This window comes from Pongo abelii, chromosome X, assembly GCF_028885655.2.
Source record: "Pongo abelii isolate AG06213 chromosome X, NHGRI_mPonAbe1-v2.0_pri, whole genome shotgun sequence".
NCBI lineage: Eukaryota > Metazoa > Chordata > Mammalia > Primates > Hominidae > Pongo > Pongo abelii.
The window spans coordinates 14495508-14516751 of record NC_072008.2 but is presented as its reverse complement, the minus strand read 5'-3'; the positions used below and the strand labels follow the sequence as shown (position 1 = coordinate 14516751).

The 21244-nt window shown below is 37.9% G+C and overlaps 1 protein-coding gene across 1 annotated transcript in view; it reads right to left on the bottom strand.

Annotated features, from left to right (window-relative positions):
- Positions 1–21244, bottom strand: part of GLRA2 (glycine receptor alpha 2) — a 299238-nt gene that overhangs the window by 268557 nt on the left and 9437 nt on the right. The window contains exon 2 of the mRNA XM_054544349.2: positions 8225–8324. The gene's annotated coding sequence lies outside the window, so the exon portion shown is untranslated. The remainder of the gene's footprint in view (positions 1–8224; positions 8325–21244) is intronic.

Below are 21244 nucleotides of genomic sequence, written 5' to 3'. Positions count from 1 at the left end.
TCATCTGTCTTTATGTATATGTGTGTGTCTGTGTCTGTGTGCGTGATTGAAATGTAAAAATTATTTATTAACTTGGATAGAGGTAGGAAAGTTGCAAAAGCCACTTCTTTAAGGCAGTGGTTCTTAAACTTTAATGCAAATAAGAAGTACATGGGTATGTGAAAGATAAATTTCCAGGCCCCAAGCAGAGATTTTGGTACACTAGACCTGAGGTGGGACCTCATTTTCACAATCTGCATTTTAACAACACTCCGGGTGATCCTGATTCAGGTGGTTTGTATATCTACATGTTTCTAGGGTCAAGACAGTAACTGATGCTAATAACAAAAATTTAACAAGTTAGATTAAATATTTTTGAGCCCAAATTATATGCTATGCTAAAGGTTGTGGAATTTATAATGTTGAGTTAGACATGACTCTTTCCTCAAGGAACATTAAAAATGTAAAGAAGCAGTCTTTATTGTTGAACCTGCTTGATTTAGCAAGTCTGCAAAAAAGACAAAGGATAAAATATCCTTGGGGATTTTATCTGCTGCTTACAATGTATTTAGTAAAAGAAAACATATATTGGGGCAGTCTGTCTCTGCTAGCACTTACGTTGCCTCTCTGAGTGGTAGAAAGAGGTATCCACTTTGGGCTAATGAATTATGAAAATACACACATAATGGGTGAGCCATCTAGAAAAAGGTGTCCACTCCTCCACACTGATGTAGCTTCAGACCAGTGCCATGATTTTGTGTGGTAGATTGCAACAACGGCTACAAATATTTGTTTCCTATTCATAGTCTTTGGTACTGCCTTCCCACACTAATTCTGGACTGTCCTTCGGATTTGATTTGGCCGGTAGGACCTTCACAAACCTAATGTAAGCAGAGACTTGAAAAATACTTATACATTGGGGCTTTCCCTCTTGCTTCTCTCAATAACCCTTGTTATTGTGCAAGTTAGCCAGATGGATGATGAGAAACTATAAGGGGAGAGGCCCCACTCATCCCAGCCATCCCAGCTGAAGCCATCCTAAACCAGCCAGCTCCAGCCCACCCACCAGCTGACTGTAGATATTAAAGTAAGCCAGCCAAGGTCAGCTAAGCCCACCAAGCCCAGAAGAATCACCCATCTGAGCCCAACCCAGATTTCCAATCTATAAAAATCATGAGAACAAACAATGGTCATTTCTTGAAGACACTACATTTTGAGGTATTTGGGTAGCTAGTGATAAGATACAGTCAGTGAGTTCTGGTCAGAGTTCAGCCCCTACTCAAACCGCCTAAGCCTAAAAGGACACAAGCTGCACCATTACACAAAGCAGCTGGAGGCATAAAGTATTCCAAGCCATGCTAAACTGTAGCAGCTGCAGGGTAACTAACAATAAATCTGTGCTGGGTAGAGTGGTTGGATTTTGATTATCTGACCATACATGAGAGATTGAAATAATTTGTGAAGAGCCTGGTGAGTTGGGAAATTGGATGGTCTAATGATAAGATCAGACCTAGTCAATATATAACGGATTGTACTTCATGACAAAAATTCCAGATTGGCTGTTGTAATCAAGGTAGTTGTACACACACAGCCACTTAGGCCTAAGGATTATTATGGGCTATTTTTATTAAGCAAAGCATGTATGTTAGGACAAGAATATCCTACTGTATTGCTTCAATATCTCATTATCAATCTGGATCCCTGTACAAAACCACGCTGAAAATGTGTTTTTATGTAACAGAGTAACAGAGCAGCAGGAAACAACCAGATAAGCTCACGTCAATTTCCCCCCACTTTCCACTTCTCACCATACCATCCAATATGAAGGGGAAAATCTCTCTTTTATATTTTCTTCGATTTGGAAAGATTTTATTTTTCCTTTTAAAATCTGAAACAGTTTCCTTTCATATAAACAAATACCTGCAACTGATCACAGAAAAAGGAAGATCATATCCCTTCATAGTCCACTGTGTACAGAAATGAAGCCTGGGCAGGCTTGTTTATTATTCTAAAGAGGGAGCCAGCAAATATTGAATGAAAGATGAGATGGGTGCATAGAAGATGAAAAGACACATGGATGCCCAGAGCAGAATGGCAGCATTTTACACACTTATAGGGGAAAGGAGGAAACCTGGAGTAACACAGTGAGCAATCAGCAATGCTGGTGTCCTCTATCAGGCTTCATGGACAGGCCATAAATAGCATGCAAAACCACCAGAATTAAGTGCAATAGTTCCTGTGCATGAATGTATGTACTTTTATCTGTGGAGAAGGTTTGATTGTTTTCATCAGATTCCTAAAAGGATCTTTGTCCTCACCACCTTCTCCCAAAACCTAAGAACCACTACACTAATGGAATCTAAATTTATAAGCACCTCAATTTGTTAGAGGGTGACTTGATTTTCTTTTTAAACCACATCCTGAATGTCCTTTACACACAAGTACTTTGCACTACATATGTAATATGAATTTTTTCTTTCTCTTGATTTTATAATAAGGTTAAACATGTGTTCCCATGGGGAAGGAAAAGTCTTCCAATTGTTAATAAACAAGAGTCAAACTAGTACACGCAACTTTCCCCCCAATCTCCTCTCTAATTTTCTTACAGTCTCCTTTCTTATTTCTTCATGGGTCCTTTCACATCTTAGAACATTTTTTGTCTGATTCTAAGACACATCTGAAGCTCTTTACCTCGCTCCACTGTCCAAAGGAATTTCTCTGGGTCATGAGCATCCCTTAGGATCCCCCAGTTCACTTCACTTCAGCTGCCAGAACTCTACTCTCTCTCTTCTTGTATATGAGTATTTACCAGAGCTAAGATACTTATATTAGCATTCCCACGAACATTCTCTAACACACACAGAATGCACCTGGTCTGAAGGTTCTAACGTTTGAGATTTGATGGTACAGACAATGAATCAGTTCCCTTCCTCATCTGAATCTCTGTGAGTTCAGAACAATGCCTACTTATTTCACCAAACATACCTAGCAACCCTTCATTAAAAAGATGCGACAGGAGTTGGAAGCCATTATTCTCAGCAAACTAACAGAGGAACGGAAAACCAAATACCTCCTGTTCTCACTTATTAGTGGGAGCTGAATGATGAGAACACATGAACACGATGGGGGTGGGGGAACAACACACACTGGGGCCTAAAAGAGGTTCAGGAAGGAGGTGGGAGGAGTGAGAGCATCAGGAAGAATAGCTAAGGGATCCTGGGTTTAATACCTAGGCGATGGGATGATATGTGCAGCCAACCACCATGGCACACATTTACCTGTGTAACAAATCTACACATGCTGCATATGTACCTTTGAACTTAAAAGTTGGAAAAAAAAAAAGAGATGCCATATGAGACTGTCAAAGGTTTCTCCATACTGCTATCCCCAACACTCTTGAAAAGAATCTGGAAGCAGGGAATGATGAAAGTCTTTGTGCATGTCTGTCAGCTACACTGGCTAGCCAGGTATCCATAGCTGAGGAGAGACAGCGTTCAGCCTTCAGTAAACTTGATTACAGAGGCCACAACTGATTTAAAAGCCTAGGAAACCTATTTTAACAGTGAAGTTGATCTGGTCACCTATTCTGGGAAAAAATTTACGTTAGGTGAGGCAGGACCTGTCCACACTTGAGTGGGGTAGATTGAGGAGGGATGTATTCGTTGGCTTCTATTGCTTCTCACTTTAAAAGCAGCAAAACCACATCACAAAAAAATTGGAACATGAGATAAAGAAGCAAAAAAGAACCCCAACCTCCACTCCCAGTCTACCATTCTCACACAATCAAAATTAAGATGTAGCTATGTTTTAATCACATTGTGAAATCTACTCTTTCTTGGTATAATGTATAAAACCCAGTTACCTCAACCCTTGTTGGTTCTCAGGTTGTCCGATTCTGGGGATTTCTATAATGGTTAATGATTCTCACACAGAATTTCAAATTAGCTGAAAATATGTGAAAAACCATCTTCCAGTGAATCAAATTAGACTATGGGATAAAATTGACTGGGCTATCTCACTTATTCGCTGTGCAACTTGGACCATCTATATGTATCCGTTTTTCCTCTCTAAAATGATAATAGTAATGATCACTAGCTACATGCATGGTGAAGAGTTAAATAAGACAATCTTTTAAAACACATAGCAGAGTACCTGCTCAATAAGTACTGGCTATTAGTAGTAATAGCCTACCACAGCATTTGCTGGCTTATGTTTCCCATATACTGTTTACATCCCATAAACTGGGAGCACAGATCCTTTGACTCAAAGAGAAAAAAGAGGACTATAATCACATCATGACCTGTAGTTGTCACAGCTAGTTCTTAAATGAGAATGGAGTTCCTCTGTTGTGCTCTCAGTCTTATGTTTGTTTAAGATATCAGTTGAAGGTGCCCTTGTGAGCCTACTCAGCACTGTTATGGTTTTCTATCACCATCAATCAGGGAAACACATGTTAATTAAGTGCTTTACTGTTTTGCACATGATTTATTAGGTCTCTTCTCATTAATGTGTTTAATCAAAAAGAAAAGTAATTAAGTGGGGAATAGTGGCAGCAACACATACTTGGCATCAATTATTAAAAATAAAAATTCTTAGGATGAGGGCCTGATCATTTGTCCTTAAGCCATTTGGGGGGTCTCAGCTGATGGCAAACCATCTGAACTATTACTACCTCTAATTCTTATATTTGCTGGGGCTTTTTTTTGAAGAACACTAAAGGGAAATATAATTTGATATTTACAATCAAAATACCAGCAGCTGGCAAAGGAAGACTGGAATTGCACAATCTTCTCTTTATCCCTTAATCATAGAAAGTCAATAAAACACCTCTGCAGTCAAAAACCTGTGATTTGTCCTTTAAATATCAGTGATATGACTTTATAAGGTAGTCTTCTCGGAAAATAATGACTGCACAATTTGAAGGGGGAGACAACTCATTTTAAAAGAAAAAAGAAACATTATTTTTTCCTTGAATAACTTGTTTTTCTAATGGAAGAGTTCATAACAATTTGAAAGGCAATGCTAGAGGTTATTTTGTGTATCCCTCATGTTTCTAGGCAGGGTTATAAACAAAACCTCCTAGAATTTGTTCTAGCCTTTTCAATAAAAGCACCCAACATAAAGACTATTATTCAGATATTAGAATTAATTCTGCTATTGTGATGAATATATAAAATGAAGGTTTTCCACTCTCTCCTTAGAGATATTAAGATGCTATTGGTTTTCAATATCTGAAAGCCAATGAGTTTTAATTCCTGGAGTCAAATTAAAGATACATAATCATCACAAATTATGCTTGGATCAAGGTAAAGAATAAATATACAAATAAATTGGATGCCACTGTCAGGGAATATTCAGGTATAATAAATATTCAGCCTTAGAACACTGTACTAAGAATTATGTATCTGACCATTACTATGAAGCTAATTTTTCTACCTTGCATCTATTACTATTTCATTTTGATGATGTTTTATCGATATTCCACCTTGTATTAGAAAACTTTTGTATTTGAAAGTTCTCGTAAGAAAACGGGCCAAATGTGAAAGTGACATTGCCATATACAAAGTAGAACATGAAACCTGCTAAATGGAAGATAAAAATTTGACTTAAGGATGAAAAAGTTAATTCAGAAAATACTTCAATTTTTGGAAAAATCTCTTAAAATATTAATGGTTGTGACTCTCTTAATCATTGCAAATTTTTGTGCTTATCTGTATTCTTCAAATCAAATTCTACATTAAGGTGCACTGACTTTGAAATTACATCAAAACGTTGCTTTTTAAAGCTGATTTCATTGAGTTAAAAAAGCAACAAACTAAAAATAATATTAGTTTTTTACATTTTTTATGTAGGTAGGTTTCTATATATTCCTGATTTAACTTTGGTAGTATGATAACATTATGCTAAAACTGGAAGTAACCTTAAAAATCATCTACATTTCCCAATATAAGCTCCATAGAACATTAATCTTACGAGGTAGTCCTCGTAAACAAGCGTTCCACATCAAGTAAGTTTGGGAAGCCCTGCTATCCACATTCAGAGGCTCCATCCAAAGGATCTAAGAAGCTTGCCACTAATAAAACCTGTGGAAGTCTATTTAACCCACTATCTGCCTACCTCATTTAACCATGGACAACATTTTTCCACAAAACTCTTAACATCCCGTCACACTGGAAAATGTTAATCTAGAGCAGTCCTCTAAAGAATGAAACTTACTCAGAGCTGTTGCTCAAGATCCAACAGCTAGATAATAGCAGCTTTGGCATTGAAACGCAAATATTGTAACTCCCCGCCTGGTGCTCATTTTTATTATGCCCAAATATTCAACGTTTTTTACTCAAAGATGAAGAGATGCCAATTTTTCCTTTTACATTCATCCAGTAGTCCTTTCCTCATCTCAAGGAAACAGATCAGGGAAGATTTCTCTTGATACCTCATTCCAATATTCAAGTCAACCTAACATTGATGCACCCTCATGCCTTAGAACATTTGGATGACTATGAACAGACTTGAGTAGTCCATCTATCGACCCACTTAAGCAAAATTCTGCCTCACCGTTTTCTATTCCCATTTCTGCTAATATGAAATGCTCCTCTCTGCAATAAACTTGAAGTAAAGGATTTTTTTTTTTTTCGGTCCTTACACACTAATGCCTCTTGAAGGCCATTTATATCACACTTCAGGAGGTTTTTGTCCTCATTACCTGGGGAACAATGAGTGAAAAATCACTACTCATCTGGGAACTGGAATGGAAGCTATGTTTAGAACTTTTACAGCTATTCCCACTAGTTTTATTCTCTTGTACAAAGTTTAAATGTTCGGACATGCAGGCCTTTAACATCACCTTACCTTTAACTGGGAATGTTTTTCCTGGTGGTAATAAAGTATTTGTTGCTTACCACCACGTAGATGTTGTCTGAAAATTCAGACCTTCACATATTCCCTTTATTGTATTGTTACTTTCTTTTTCCCACTTATTTTCTCTCCCTTTTAAAATATTCCAAGACATTTAAAGAATAGTTAGCATTTCGGTATGACAATACAGCCTTCCTCCTCATGTTGAGGTCTGTGGACATTACTTTGGGAGTGGTGTAGAAATGCAGAACCTCAGGTCCCACATAGTACTACTCAGACTGCATTTTAACACGATCCCCGTAGGATTTGTGTGCACTTTCAAGTTAGGGAAACATTGACCTGGGATATGTTACAAAGGCATTTATTTGCTAACCCCTTCTGAACACAAACATCTTTTTTTTGTTCCAAAATATATACCAAAGCTAATATATTAGATATGTGAGCTTTTAAATGTTGTGAAATAGAAACAAACATGAAGACTTTCTGAAATGTTTCAAAAGGAACATCAAAATATAGCACATATAACTAAGGAAGTCAATTTGACTCAGATATCAAATAAGCTAACAGGCAGCCTTCTTTCCCTCTAGGAACTGACAACTGAAGCTGGGCAGCACAGTTCAGCATCAACCAGAGCTATTGAGGGGTGTGGATGGAATAAATGCAACCCTTTCATTTCCCCATGTGGAACCATCCTGGATGAGGCATTAGCATGCATAGCAGAGATGTAATCGGTCCATGGCTTTAGTCTATCCAGGCATTTCTACGTTGTGATTTCTTTGCAGCTATCTTATGGGGACTAATGGGAAGAGGGGAATCAAGTATTTAATGCTTCCTTGATGTAAACAGGAAAAAAGTGTGATTTTCCTCAGGATACTAAGAGGTGGTATGTGTGACTCTGTACTAATCTTATTTGATAAGGCCATTATTGATTTCTTTTTCCATGCATTTAGAGGTGCTGTATCTTAGCAGTAGCATTCTCTAAGGAGCTTTACACAAGCAGCTCATTACACCACAAAAAAATCCCTGTGAGGTAAAGGGATCAATATTTATTATGCTCAATCTTAGAGCCAATGGAGACAATGCATGAAGAGAGTTAAACATGTTGAGTTAAATTTCAGACTGCTATCTCTAAGCTAAATACCCTATGTAGTGGTGTCTCTAGAGGCCAATTTATAGAATTAGGAAAAATGAACTGAATAGTTTTATTAGGTTTACTGTTAAGTAGTCCTAATCATCCTCTAGATTTACAATAGAGAGGTAGATGGATGCCAAGAATCCAGGGAGTTGTATCGTAGCCAATACAAATTTCAAGAGTAAGGAAAAACTAAATTTCCAAGCTGTTGGAAGGCATGCTGATTGTGCCATTATTACTTGCTAATTAATTGCTTACCTGCTCATTTGTGGTCAGTAGATATCAATGCATCCTCAAGTCTGCCCTTAGTTGGGGATTCTGCCTTATTTAATCAAAGGTTACAATCCAGGATGAAACACTATAAATCAAAAGGAAAGCCAATATGAAGGAGCAATTAGGTGTAGGTTGTCTGGCATAGAATAAAATCTAGAATATAAAGTCTGGAATAAAACAATAAGCATTGATACATTTCTCAAGAACAAGTATGTAAGCCCATTTTTATTTGAAACCTATGGGTATACATCCAACTAGAAGTGTTCATGGGTTGGTTAGGGCTGAACAAAATTATAATAAGTTAAAATGGAGAATGTGACACTTCTCCCATACAGCATATTTGTACTTTACCTGGGGTCTCCAAAGTATTAATCTAAAGAAGTGGTAGTATTCCTACTTATTGTGATCAAGACAAGATAAAGAATTTGGGGCAAAAAAAGCTTTTGGTTTTCTTCAATGCATGCTATCCAGGTAACTGCCAGTTCTAACTTGTTCAATCCTTGTTTAGAGCAAGGATTTCTGAAAGTAGAGGACACTTGAGAAACTGAGACCCAATTTTTCTCACACCTAGGACAGAATATCAGTCTCTCTAAATCCAGATATTTTTTGATACAATAGCTGACAGAAAGAAGATAAGCATTTTCAAATTATGCTTTGCCCAAGGCATTAAGAAACATGCAAGAGAATAATACAATTATGTGCCAATAGCTTCATTATAATACTGGAAGTCCTAACCAGAGCAATTAAGCAAGAGATATAAGTAAAGGGCATCCAAATTGGAAAAGAGGAAGTTGAATTGTCTCTGTTTGCAGATGATATAATCTTACATGTAAAGAAAACCTAAAGTATCTACCCAAAAACTCTTAGAACTGATAAACAAATTCAGTAAAGTTGCAGGATACAAAATCAACATACAAAAATCAGCAGCATTGCTCTATGTGACCAATGAACTAGCTGAAAAAGAAATCAAGAAGCCAATCCCATTTACAATAGCTACAAAAATACCTCTATAAGGAAAACTACAAAACACTGATGAAAGAAATTGAAGAGGACACAAATAGACATTCATGCTCATGGATCAGAAGTAATATTGTTAAAATGACCATACTGCCCAAAGCAATCTACACATTCAATGTAATTCCTATTAATTCTTCATAATTAATGACATCCTTCACAGAAATAGAAAAAAATCCTAAAACTTATATGGAACCACAAAAGACCTCAAATAGCCAAAGCAATTCTGGGAAAAAAGAACAAAGCTGGAGGCATACACTACCATATTTCCAAACATACTACAAAGCTATAGCAACCAAAAACAACATGATGCTGTCATAAAAACAGACACATAGGCTGGGCGTGGTGGCTCACGCCTGTAATCCCAGCACTTTGGGAGGCCGAGGCGGGCCCATCACAAGGTCAGGAGATCGCGACCATCCTGGCTAACACAGTGAAACCCCATCTCTACTAAAAATACAAAAAATTAGCTGGGCGTGGTGGCGGGCACTTGTAGTCCCAGCTACTTGGGAGGCTGAGGCAGGAGAATGGCGTGAACCCAGGAGGTGGAGGTTGCAGTGAGCCAAGATCACACCACTGCACTCCAGCCTGGGTGACACAGCGAGACTTCATCTCAAAAATAAATAAATGAATAAAAATAGACACATAGACCCATGAAACAGAATAGAGAACCCTGAAATTAATCCATCTATCTACAGCCAACTCATTTTCAACAAAAGGCACCAAGAATATTCATTGGGGAAAGGATAATCTCTTCAATAAATGGTGCTGGGAAAACTGGATATCCATATGCAGAAGAATAAAACTAGACCCCCACCCCTCACCTTATATAAAAATCAACTCCAAATGCAGTGAAGACTTAAATGTAAGATCCAAAACTGTAAAACTCCTGTGAAAAACATAGAAGAGATGCTCCAGGAAATTGGTCTGGGAAAAGATATTGTGAATAAGACCTCAAAAGCACAGGCAACAAAATCAAAAATAAATAAATTGTATCAAACTAAAAAGCTGCTGCACATCAAAGGAAACAATCATCAGAGTGAAAGGAAAACCTACAGAATTGGAGAAAATATTTGCAAACTATCCATTTGCTGGGGAATTAATATCTATAATATACAAAGAACTCAAACATCTCAACAGCAAAACAATCTGATTAAAAGTGCGAAAATGGGTGCAGTCACCTCCAAGATGGCAGATTAGGAACAGCTCTGGTCTACAGCTCCCAGTGAGATAGATGCAGAAGACGGGTGATTTCTCCATTTCCAACTGAGGTACCTGGTTCATCTCATTGGGACTGGTTGGACAGCGTGTGCAGCCCACGGAGGGTGAGCCAAAGCAGGGCAGGGCATTGCCTCACTGGGAAGCACAAGGGGTAAGGGGATTTCCCTCTCATAGCCAAGAGAAGCCATGAGTAACTGTACCTGGAGGAGTGGTACACTCCTGCCCAAATACTGCACTTTTCGCATGGTCTTCACAACCGGCAGAACAGGAGATCCCCTCCCGTGCCTGTCTTGGCAGGTCCCACGCCCACAGAGCCTTGTTCACTGCTAGCGCAGCAGTCTGAGATCGACCTGGGACACAGGAGCTTGGCAGGGAGAGGGGCGTCCACCATTGCTGAGGCTTGAGTAGGCGGTTCTATGCTCACAGTGTAAACAAAGCTGCAGGGTAGCTCGAACTGGGCGGAGCCCACCACAGCTCAGCAAGGCCTCCTGCCTCTGTAGATTCCACCTCTAGGGGCAGGAAATATCTGAACAAAAAGCAGCAGACAGCTTCTCCAGATTTAAACGTCCTGGCCTGACAGCTCTGAAGAGAGCAGTGGTTCTCCCAGCATGGCGTACGAGCTTTGATAACGAACAGACTGCCTCCTCAAATGGGTCCCTGACCCCCGTGTAGCCTGACTGGGAGACACCTCCCATAGGGGCTGACAGACACCTCATACAGGCAGATGCCCCTTTGGGACGAAGTTTCCAGAGGAAGTATTGGGCAGCAACATTTGCTGTTCTGCAGCCTTCACTGGTGATACCTAGGCAAACACGGACTGGAGTGGACCTCCAGCAAACTCCAACAGACCTGCAGCTGAGGGGCCTGTCTGCTAGAAGGAAAACTAACAAACAGAAAGTAATAGCATCAACATTAACAAAAAGGACATCCACACCAAAACCCCAATTGTAGGTCACCAACATCAAAGACCAAAGGTAGATAAAACCACAAAGATGGGGAGAAACCAGAGCAGAATGGCTGAAAATTCCAAAAACCAGAATGCCTCTTCTCCTCCAAAGGAACACAACTCCTCGGCAGCAAAGGAAAAAAAACTGGACAGAGAATGACTTTGACAAGTTGACAGAAGTAGGCTTCAGAAAGTCGGTAATAACAAACTTCTCTGAGCTAAAGGAGCATGTTCTAACCCATCACAAGGAAGCTAAAAACCTTGAAAAAAGGTTAAACGAATGGCTAACTAGAAAAGTGTAGAGAAGACCTTAAATGACCTGATGGAGCTGAAAACCACAGTATGAGAACATCATGAAGCATACACAAAGTTCAACAGCTGATTCAATCAAGTGGAAGAAAGGATATCAGTGACTGAAGGTCAAATTAATGAAATAAAGTGAGAAGACAAGATTAGAGAAAAAAGAGTGAAAAGAAATAAACAAAGCCTCCAAGAAATATGGAACTATGTGAAAAGACCAAATCTATGTTTGATTGGTGTATCTGAAAGTGACTGGGAGAATGGAACCAAGTTAGAAAACACTCTTCAGGATATTATCCAGGAGAACTTCCCCAACCTAGCAAGGCAGGCCAACATTCAAATTCAGGAAATACAGAGAACACCACAAAGATACTCCTCGAGAAGAGCAACCCCAAGACACTTGTCACATTCACCAAGGTTGAAATGAAGGAAAAAAAATGTTAAGGGCAGCCAGAGAGAAAGGTCAGGTTAAGGGAAGTCCATCAGACTAACAGCTGATCTCTCGGCAGAAACCCTACAAGCCAGAAGAGAGTGGGGGCCAATATTCAACATTCTTAAAGAAAAGAATTTTCAACCCAGAATTTCATATCCAGCCAAACTAAGCTTCATAAGTGAAGGAGAAATAAAATCCGTTACAGACAAGCAAATGCTAAGAGATTTTGTCACCACCAGGCCTGCCTTACAAGAGCTCCTGAAGGAAGCACTAAACATGGAAAGGAACAAGAGTACCAGCCACTGCAAAAACATGCCACATTGTAAAGACCATCAACACTATGAAGAAACTGCATCAATTAACAGGCAAAATAACCAGCTATCATCATAATGACAGGATCAAATTCACACATAACAATTTTAACCTTAAATGTAAATGGGCTAAATGCTCCAATTAAAAGGCTCAGACTGGCACATTGGATAAAGAGTCAAGACCCATCAGTGTGCTCTATTCAGGAGATCCATCTCACGTGCAAGGAGATACACAGGCTCAAAATAAAAGGATGGAGGAAGATCTACCACGTGAATGGAAAGCACAAAAAAGTAGAGGTTGCAATCCCAGTCTCTGATAAAACAGACTTTAAACCAACAAAGACCAAAAGAGACAAAAAAGGCCATTACATAATGGTAAAGGGATCAATTCAACAAGAAGAGCTAACTATCTAAATATATATGCACCCAATAGAGGAGCACCCAGATTCATAAAGCAAGTTCTTAGAGACCTATAAAGAGACTTAGACTCCCAAACAATAATAATGGGAGACTATAATACCCCACTATCAATATTAGACAGATCAATGAGACAGAGAATTAAGAAGATATCCAGGACGTGAACCCAGCTCTGGACCAAGCAGACTTAATAGACATCTACAGAACTCTCCACCTCAGCACCACATCACACTTATTCTAAAATTGACCACATAATTGGCAGTAAAACACTCCTCAGCAAATGTAAAAGAACAGAAATCACAACTGTCTTTCAGACCAGAGTGTAATCAAATTTAAACTCAGGATTCTCACTCAAAACTGCTCAACTACATGGAAACTGAACAACCTGCTCCTGAATGACTACCGGATAAATAATGAAATGAAGGCAGAAATAAATATATTCTTTGAAACCAATGAGAATACACAATGTAACAGAATCTCTGAGACACATTTAAAGCAGTGTGTAGAGAGAAATTTATAGCACTAAATGCCCACAAGATAAAGCAGGAGAGATCTAAAATCGACACTGTAACATCACAATTAAAAGAACTAGAGAAGCAAGAGCAAACAAATTCAAAAGCTAGCAGAAGACAAGAAATAACTAAGATCAGAGCAGAACTGAAGGAGATGGAGACACAAAAAACCCTTCAAAAAAATCAATGAATCCAGGAGCTGGTTTTTGGAAAAGATCAACAAAATTGATAGATCACTAGCAAGACTAATAAAGAGGAAAAGAGAAGAATCAAATAGACACAATAAAAAATGATAAAGGGGATATCACCACCGATTCCACAGAAATACAAACTACCATCAGAGAATATTATAAACACCTCTATGCAAATAAACTAGAAAATCTAGAAGAAATGGATAAATTCCTCGACACATACACCCTCCCAAGACTAAACCAGGAAGAAGTTGAATCTCTTAATAGACCAATAACAGGTTCTGAAATTGAGGCAATAATTAATAGCCAACCAACCAAAAAAGCCCAGGACCAGATGGATGCACAGTCAAATTCTACCAGAGGTACAAAGAGGAGCTGGTACCATTCCTTCTGAAATTATTCCGATCAATAGAAAAGGAGGGAATCCTCCCTAACTCATTTTATGTGGCCAGCATCATCCTGATACCAAAGCCTTGTAGAGACACAACAAAAAAAGAGAATTTTAGACCAATATCCCTGATGAACATCGATGCGAAAATCCTCAATAAAACACTGGCAAACCGAATTCAGCAGCACATCAAAAAGCTTATCCACCACAATCAAATTGGCTTCATCCCTGGGATGCAAGGCTGGTTCAACATATGCAAAGCAAAAATGTAATCCATCACATAAACAGAACCAATGACAAAAACCACATGATTATCTCAATAGATGCCGAAAAGGCCTTCAACAAAATTCAACAGCCCTTCATGCTAAAGACTCTCAATAAACTAGGTACTGATGGAATGTATCACAAAATAATAAGAGCTATTTATGACAAAATCCACAGCCAATATCATACTGAATGGGCAAAGACTGGAAGCATTCCCTTTGAAAACTGGCACAAGACAGGGATGCCCTCTCTCACCACTTCTATTCAACACAGTATTGGAAGTTCTTGCTAGGGCAGTCAGGCAAGAGAAGGCAATAAAGGGTATTCAAACAAGAAGAGAGAAAGTCAAATTGTCTCTGTTTGCAGATGACATGATTGTATATTAAGAAAACCCCATCGTCTCAGCCCAAAATCTCCTTAAGCTGATAAGCAACTTCAGCAAAGTCTCAGGATACAAAAATCAATGTGCAAAAATCACAAGCAGTCCTATACACCAATAACAGACAAACAGAGAGCCAAATCACGAGTGAACTCCCATTCACAATTGCTTCAAAGAGAATAAAATACCTAGGAATCCAACTTACAAGGGATGTGAAGGACCTCTTCAAGGAGAACTACAAACCACTGCTCAAGGAAATAAAAGAGGATACAAACAAATGGAAGAACATTCCATGCTCATGGATAGGAAGAATCAAGATCGTGAAAATGGCCATACTGCCCAAGGTAATTTATAGATTCAATGCCATCCCCATCAAGCTACCAATGACTTTCTTCACAGAATTGGAAAAAACTACTTTCAAGTTCATATGGAACCAAAAAAGAGCCCTCATTGCCAAGTCAATCCTAAGCCAAAAGAACAAAGCTGGAGGCATCACGCTACCTGACTTTGAACTATACTACAAGGCTACAATAACCAAAACAGCATGGTACTGGTACCAAAACAGAGATATAGACCAATGGAACCGAACAGAGCCCTCAGAAATAATGCCACATATCTACAACTATCTGATCTTTGACAAACCTGAAAAAAAACAAGAAATGGGGAAAGGATTCCCTATTTAATAAATGGTGCTAGGAAAACTGGCTAGCCATATGTAGAAAGCTGAAACTGGATCCCTTCCTTACACCTTATACAAAAATTAATTCAAGATGGATTAAAGACTTAAATGTTAGACCTAAAACCATAAAAACCCTAGAAGAAAACCTAGGCAATACCACTCAGGACACAGGCATGTGCAAGGACTTCATGTCTAAAACACCAAAAGCAATGGCAACAAAAGCCAAAATTGACAAATGGGATCTCATTAAACTAAAGAGCTTCTGCACAGCAAAAGAAACTACCATCAGAGTGAACAGGCAACCTACAGAATGGGAGAAAATTTTTGCAATCTACTCATCTGACAAAGGGCTAATATCCAGAATCTACAATGAACTCCAACAAATTTACAAGAAAAAAACAAACAACCCCATCAAAAAGTGGACAACGGATATGAACAGACACTTCTCAAAAGAAGACAATTATGCAGCCAAAAGATCCATGAAAAAATACTCATCATCACTGGCCATCAGAGAAATGCAAATCAAAACCACAATGAGATACCATCTCACACCAGTTAGACTGGCGATCATTAAAAAGTCAGGAAACAACAGGTGCTGGAGAGGATGTGGAGAAATAGGAACACTTTTACACTGTTGGTAAGACTGTAAACTAGTTCAACCATTGTGGAAGTCAGTGCGGCGATTTCTCAGGGATCTAGAACTAGAAATACCATTTGACCCAGCCATCCCATTACTGGGTATATACCCAAAGGATTATAAATCATGCTGCTCTAAAGACACATGTACACATATGTTTATTGTGGCACTATTCACAATAAACTTCCAAAGAGTTGGAACCAAGCCAAATGTCCAACAATGATAGACTGCATTAAGAAAATGTGGCACATATACACCATGGAATACTATGCAGCCATAAAAAATGATGAGTTCATGTCCTTTGTAGGGACATGGATGAAATTGGAAACCATCATTCTCAGCAAACTATCGCAAGGACAGAAAACCAAACACCGCATGTTCTCACTCATAGGTGGGGATTGAACAATGAGAACACATGGACACAGGAAGGGGAACGTCACACACTGGGGCCTGTTGTGGGTTGGGGAGGTGGGGAGGGATAGCATTAGGAGATATACCTAACGTTAAATGACGAGTTAATGGGTGCAGCACACCAACATGGCACATGTATATATACCTAACAAACCTGCACGTTGTGCACATGTACCCTAAAACTTAAATTATAATAAAAAACAAAAAAGTCAAGAAACAACAGATGCTGGAGAGGTTGTGGAAAAATAGGAACGCTTTTACACTGTTGGTGGGAGTGTAAATTAGTTCAACCACTGTGGAAGACAGTGTGGCGATTCCTCAAGGATCTAGAACTAGAAATACCATTTGACCCAGCAATCCCATTACTGGGCATATACCCAAAGGATTATAAATCATTCTATGATAAAGACATATGCACATGTATGTTTATTGCTGCACTATTCACAATAGCAAATACTTGGAACCAACCCAAATGCCCATCAATGATAGACTGGATTAAGAAAATGTGGCACATATACACCATGGAATATTATGCAGCCATAAAAAAGGATGAGTTCATATCCTTTGCAGGGACATGGATGAAGCTGGAAACCATCATTCTCAGCAAACTATCACAAGATCAGAAAACCAAACACTGCATGTTCTCACTCATAAGTGAGAGTTGAACAATGAGATCACATGGACACAGGGAGGGGAACATCACACACTGGGGCCTGTGGGGGGTGGGGGGCTAGGGGAGCGATAACATTAGGAGAAACACCTAATGTAGGTGACGGGTTGATGGGTGCAGAAACCACCATGGCACATGTATGCCTATGTAACAAAACTACACGTTCTGTACATGTAACCCAGAACTTAAAGTATAATTTTTTAAAAAGTGGGAAAATGATCTTAACAGACATTTTTCAAAAGAAGAAATACAAATGGCCAAGAAATATTTGAAAAAAAAATTTGAAAAAAAAGCTCAACATCACTAATCATCAGAAAAATGCAAAACAAAACTACCGTGAAGTATCATCTCATCCCAGTTAGGAGGGCTAATATCAAAAAGACAAAAAATAACAAATGTTGGTGAGGATGTGGAGAAAAAGGACCACTTTTACACAGTTGATAGGAATGTTAAACTAGTACAGCCACTATGTAGAACAGTATGGAAGTTCCTCAAATAACTAGAAATAAAATTACCATAAGATCCAACAATCTCACTACTGGGTACATATCCAGATGAAAGGAAATTAGTATACTGTAGAGACATCTGCCCTCCCATGTTTATTGCAGCACTATTCGCAATAGCCAAGACATAGAATTAATCTACGCACCTAACAGCAGATGAATGGATAAAGAAAATATGGCATATATACATGATGGAATATTATTCAGCCATAAAAATAATGAGATCTTGTCATTCATGGTAACACGGACGGAACTGGAGGACATTATGTTAAGTGAAATAAACCAGAAAAAGAAAGTTAAATACCACATGTCCTCACTCATATGCAAAAGCTTAAAAATGTTGATCTCACAGAAATAAAAAGTAGACCAGAGGACACCAGAGGCTGGAAAGGGAGAAGGGAGGTATAGGGAGAGATTTGTTAAAGGATACATACAAAACAGCTAGATAGGAGGACTGGGTTCTAGTGTTCTGTAGCACTGTAGACCTAATATAGCTAACAATAATATATTTTATAGTTTCAAATAGCTAGAAGGACGACATTGGATGTTCCTAACACAAAGAATTGATAAATGTTGGAGATAATGGATATGCTAATTACCCCGATATGCTCAGCATACATGACATGTATGCAAACATCACTATGTACCCCATGAATATGTATAAATGTTATGTGTCAATTAGAAAATAAAATATAAAAAAGAAAAGAAAAATTATTAAATAAGACCAAGTAGGGTTAAAAAACTTAATAGACCATGGAAAAAAATTTAAAATTCTCAAGATTCTTTCTTCCCCCACAAAGGCCACTGTGATCAGATAGTTCTTCGGATTAGGGCTGTCATATCTTCTAGGAAAAAAAAATCATGTGTGTTCTATTTAAATCATTCCAAAGGTAAGGAAAAAGAGTCCAAATTTATGACTGAGAGACTAACCTAACTCTGATATGAAAATCAGATAAGGACAACCCCTCTCCCTCAAAGAAAACTGTTGACTAATTTCATTTACGAATATAACTCAAACATTAGCAAATTGAACATTAAGGTGGATTTTAAAGGAATATACATGGTACACAAAGAATTCAAGGATAATTCAACATCAGAAAACAATTTACATAATTAAAAAAGTAAAACCCATGTAATCATCTTAACAGATTCATCTGCTAAAATTAAACACAAATTCATGATAAAATGATTCGTAAGTAGTGAGTAGAAAATTATGCCTTTGAGTAAACATATTTGTCAGAAACTAAGAACAAACTTCTTCCAAATAGCAAAATATAGACATGTCCATTAAATACAGGAACAAGACAATGATCCCCACCATGAAACTATTTTTCAACATATTTTGGGGCAACAAGAAATGCTTATTTATTTATCTAAATCATTATTTAAAACAAATATCACTTTTAGTGAAATAAGTTGATTTTTAGCCTTTAGTTTTTCCTCAAAAAAAACGTGTCAAATAATTTCTTAAGTTACCATATTGCTCACTGAATAAAGAGAAATTCTCTTTCACATTTTATAGATACACAATATCATTGTCCTATGTGATTTTCCAGATGTTTTCTGAAATCATGCTGACACTCGTTCCATCTTGGCTTGACACGTAGACTATAATTATCTTCTGTGTCAAATAAATCAAACAGAAGAGAGTTGAAAAACCTAACCTTATCTTCTCCTGTTGCTTTCTACCTTCCATGGTTTCAGAAATAGCAATATCCTTCATTATACAAAGCAAGTGTTATATCTTTGGTAGGCCATTCTCTGAATTCTCACATTAGTACCAGAGGTATGATAGTGGCTGATTTTGAGGTAAAGCTACTAGCACCACTGCAACAGGGATGGCAAATCACTGTTCATCTTAAAGGTAATAAAGATATATTCTTAAATTAGCAAATTAACAGAAGAACAAACACATTAGGCTGACATTTACATAGGTGATGTCCATCAAGTTCTAATTAGAAACATATTAATTAGAAATGTTGAATAAATAAAACTTGGAATGGGATAGCTATTTTTAAAACTTCAATTTTGTTTAAATGTCAGTCATATTTATAGTCTCTAATGAGGTTAATTTTTATATCATTGTTTAGTTCTAAGAATCATAGTATATTGGACACAAGTTACGGTCTAGTAAAGGATGAACTTATTTCAAGTGCTATATTTGTATTGATGGCAACAGACAATGTTTACTTAGCCTAGTGAAGCATGTGTAGGTAGGAGGGACAGACAGGGGCATTTGCAACCAAAATGGTACAGTGGAAGTGGATCACTATAATTTTTATAACTAGTGATATTAGGAAATTATCAATAAGGTTGGACATGCTTTTTTTTTTTTTTTTACCTTGAGGGCTTACACTTTATTTGAGAAAAGACGACAAAAATCACAATGAACTTAAGCATAAAAAGGATATAATTTACTGAAAGGTTGTACAATCCAAACATTATTTTCAAAATATGTGGATCTGAATTCGTTTTTTTTGAAGTTTTTAGTTTGAGATAATTGCAGATTCCCATGCAGTTGTAAGAAATAACGCAGAAAGAGATCCTGTGCACTTTTACCCAGTTTTACTCCATAATAACATCTTTCAAACTATGGTACAACATCTCAACCAGACTACTGACATAGCTACAATCCACTGAATTTGTTCAGATTTCCCTTGGTTTCCTTGTACTCGTGTGTGTGTGTGTGTGTGTGTGTTTAGTTCTATACAAGTTTATCAGAATGGTAAGCTTTTGTATCCATCACTACAGTCATAATCCTGAACAGTTCCATCACCACAGTGTTGCCCTCTTAAAACCAACTCACCTTTCTACTATCCTCCCTCCCCACTTAACACCTGGCAACCACTAATCTGTTCCTTACTGTGATTTTATGTCAAGATGTTATACAAATAGAATTAAGTAATATGTAATTTTTTGGGATTGGCCTTTTTCACTCAGCATAATTCTCAGGAGATTCATCCAAGTTGTTATCAATTGTATATTCTTTTTATTGCTGAGTAATATTCCATGGTATGGATGTACCATAATTTACTTAACCATTCGCCCATTGAAGGACATCTGTGTTGCTTCCAGTTTTGGGTTATTATGAATAAAGGTGCTTTGAATATTTGTGCACAGGCTTTTGAGAAAACATACATTTCCCTTTACCTTGGATAAATAAATGCCCAAGAGTGCAACTGCTGTGTGATATGGCAATTGTAGGTTTAGTTTTATAAAAAGCTGCCAAACTGTTTTCCTGAGTAGCTATTATCATTTTACAGTGCCACCAGCAGCACATGAGTGATTGGATCCAGTTTCTCCACATCCTTGCCAGCACTTGATGGGTCACTATTTTTACTAGCCCATCTATTATAATAGATGTTGAATGAACTTTTAATCCAGGATTCTCAACATCAGCCTATTGACATTTTGGACTGAATAATTATCTGGTGTTGGAAGGAGGGCTATTCTGTGATTGTAGGATGTTTAGCCATACCCCTGACCTCTACCTACCAAATGCCAGTAGCATGCCCTATCCCCTACCCTCCACCCCTTCTTGCCTTTATTACAACCAAACATGTCTTCACACATTGCTAAATGTCCCGAAGAGGCAAAATCTTCCCTGTTTGAGAATCACTATAATTTATCATGATATTCTAAATCTAAAACAAGATCACTAGTGCTCATTTATCTCCTCTGGGCTCTTTCCCTTTTTTGGGAAATATAAAACTTTTCTTAACACCCCAC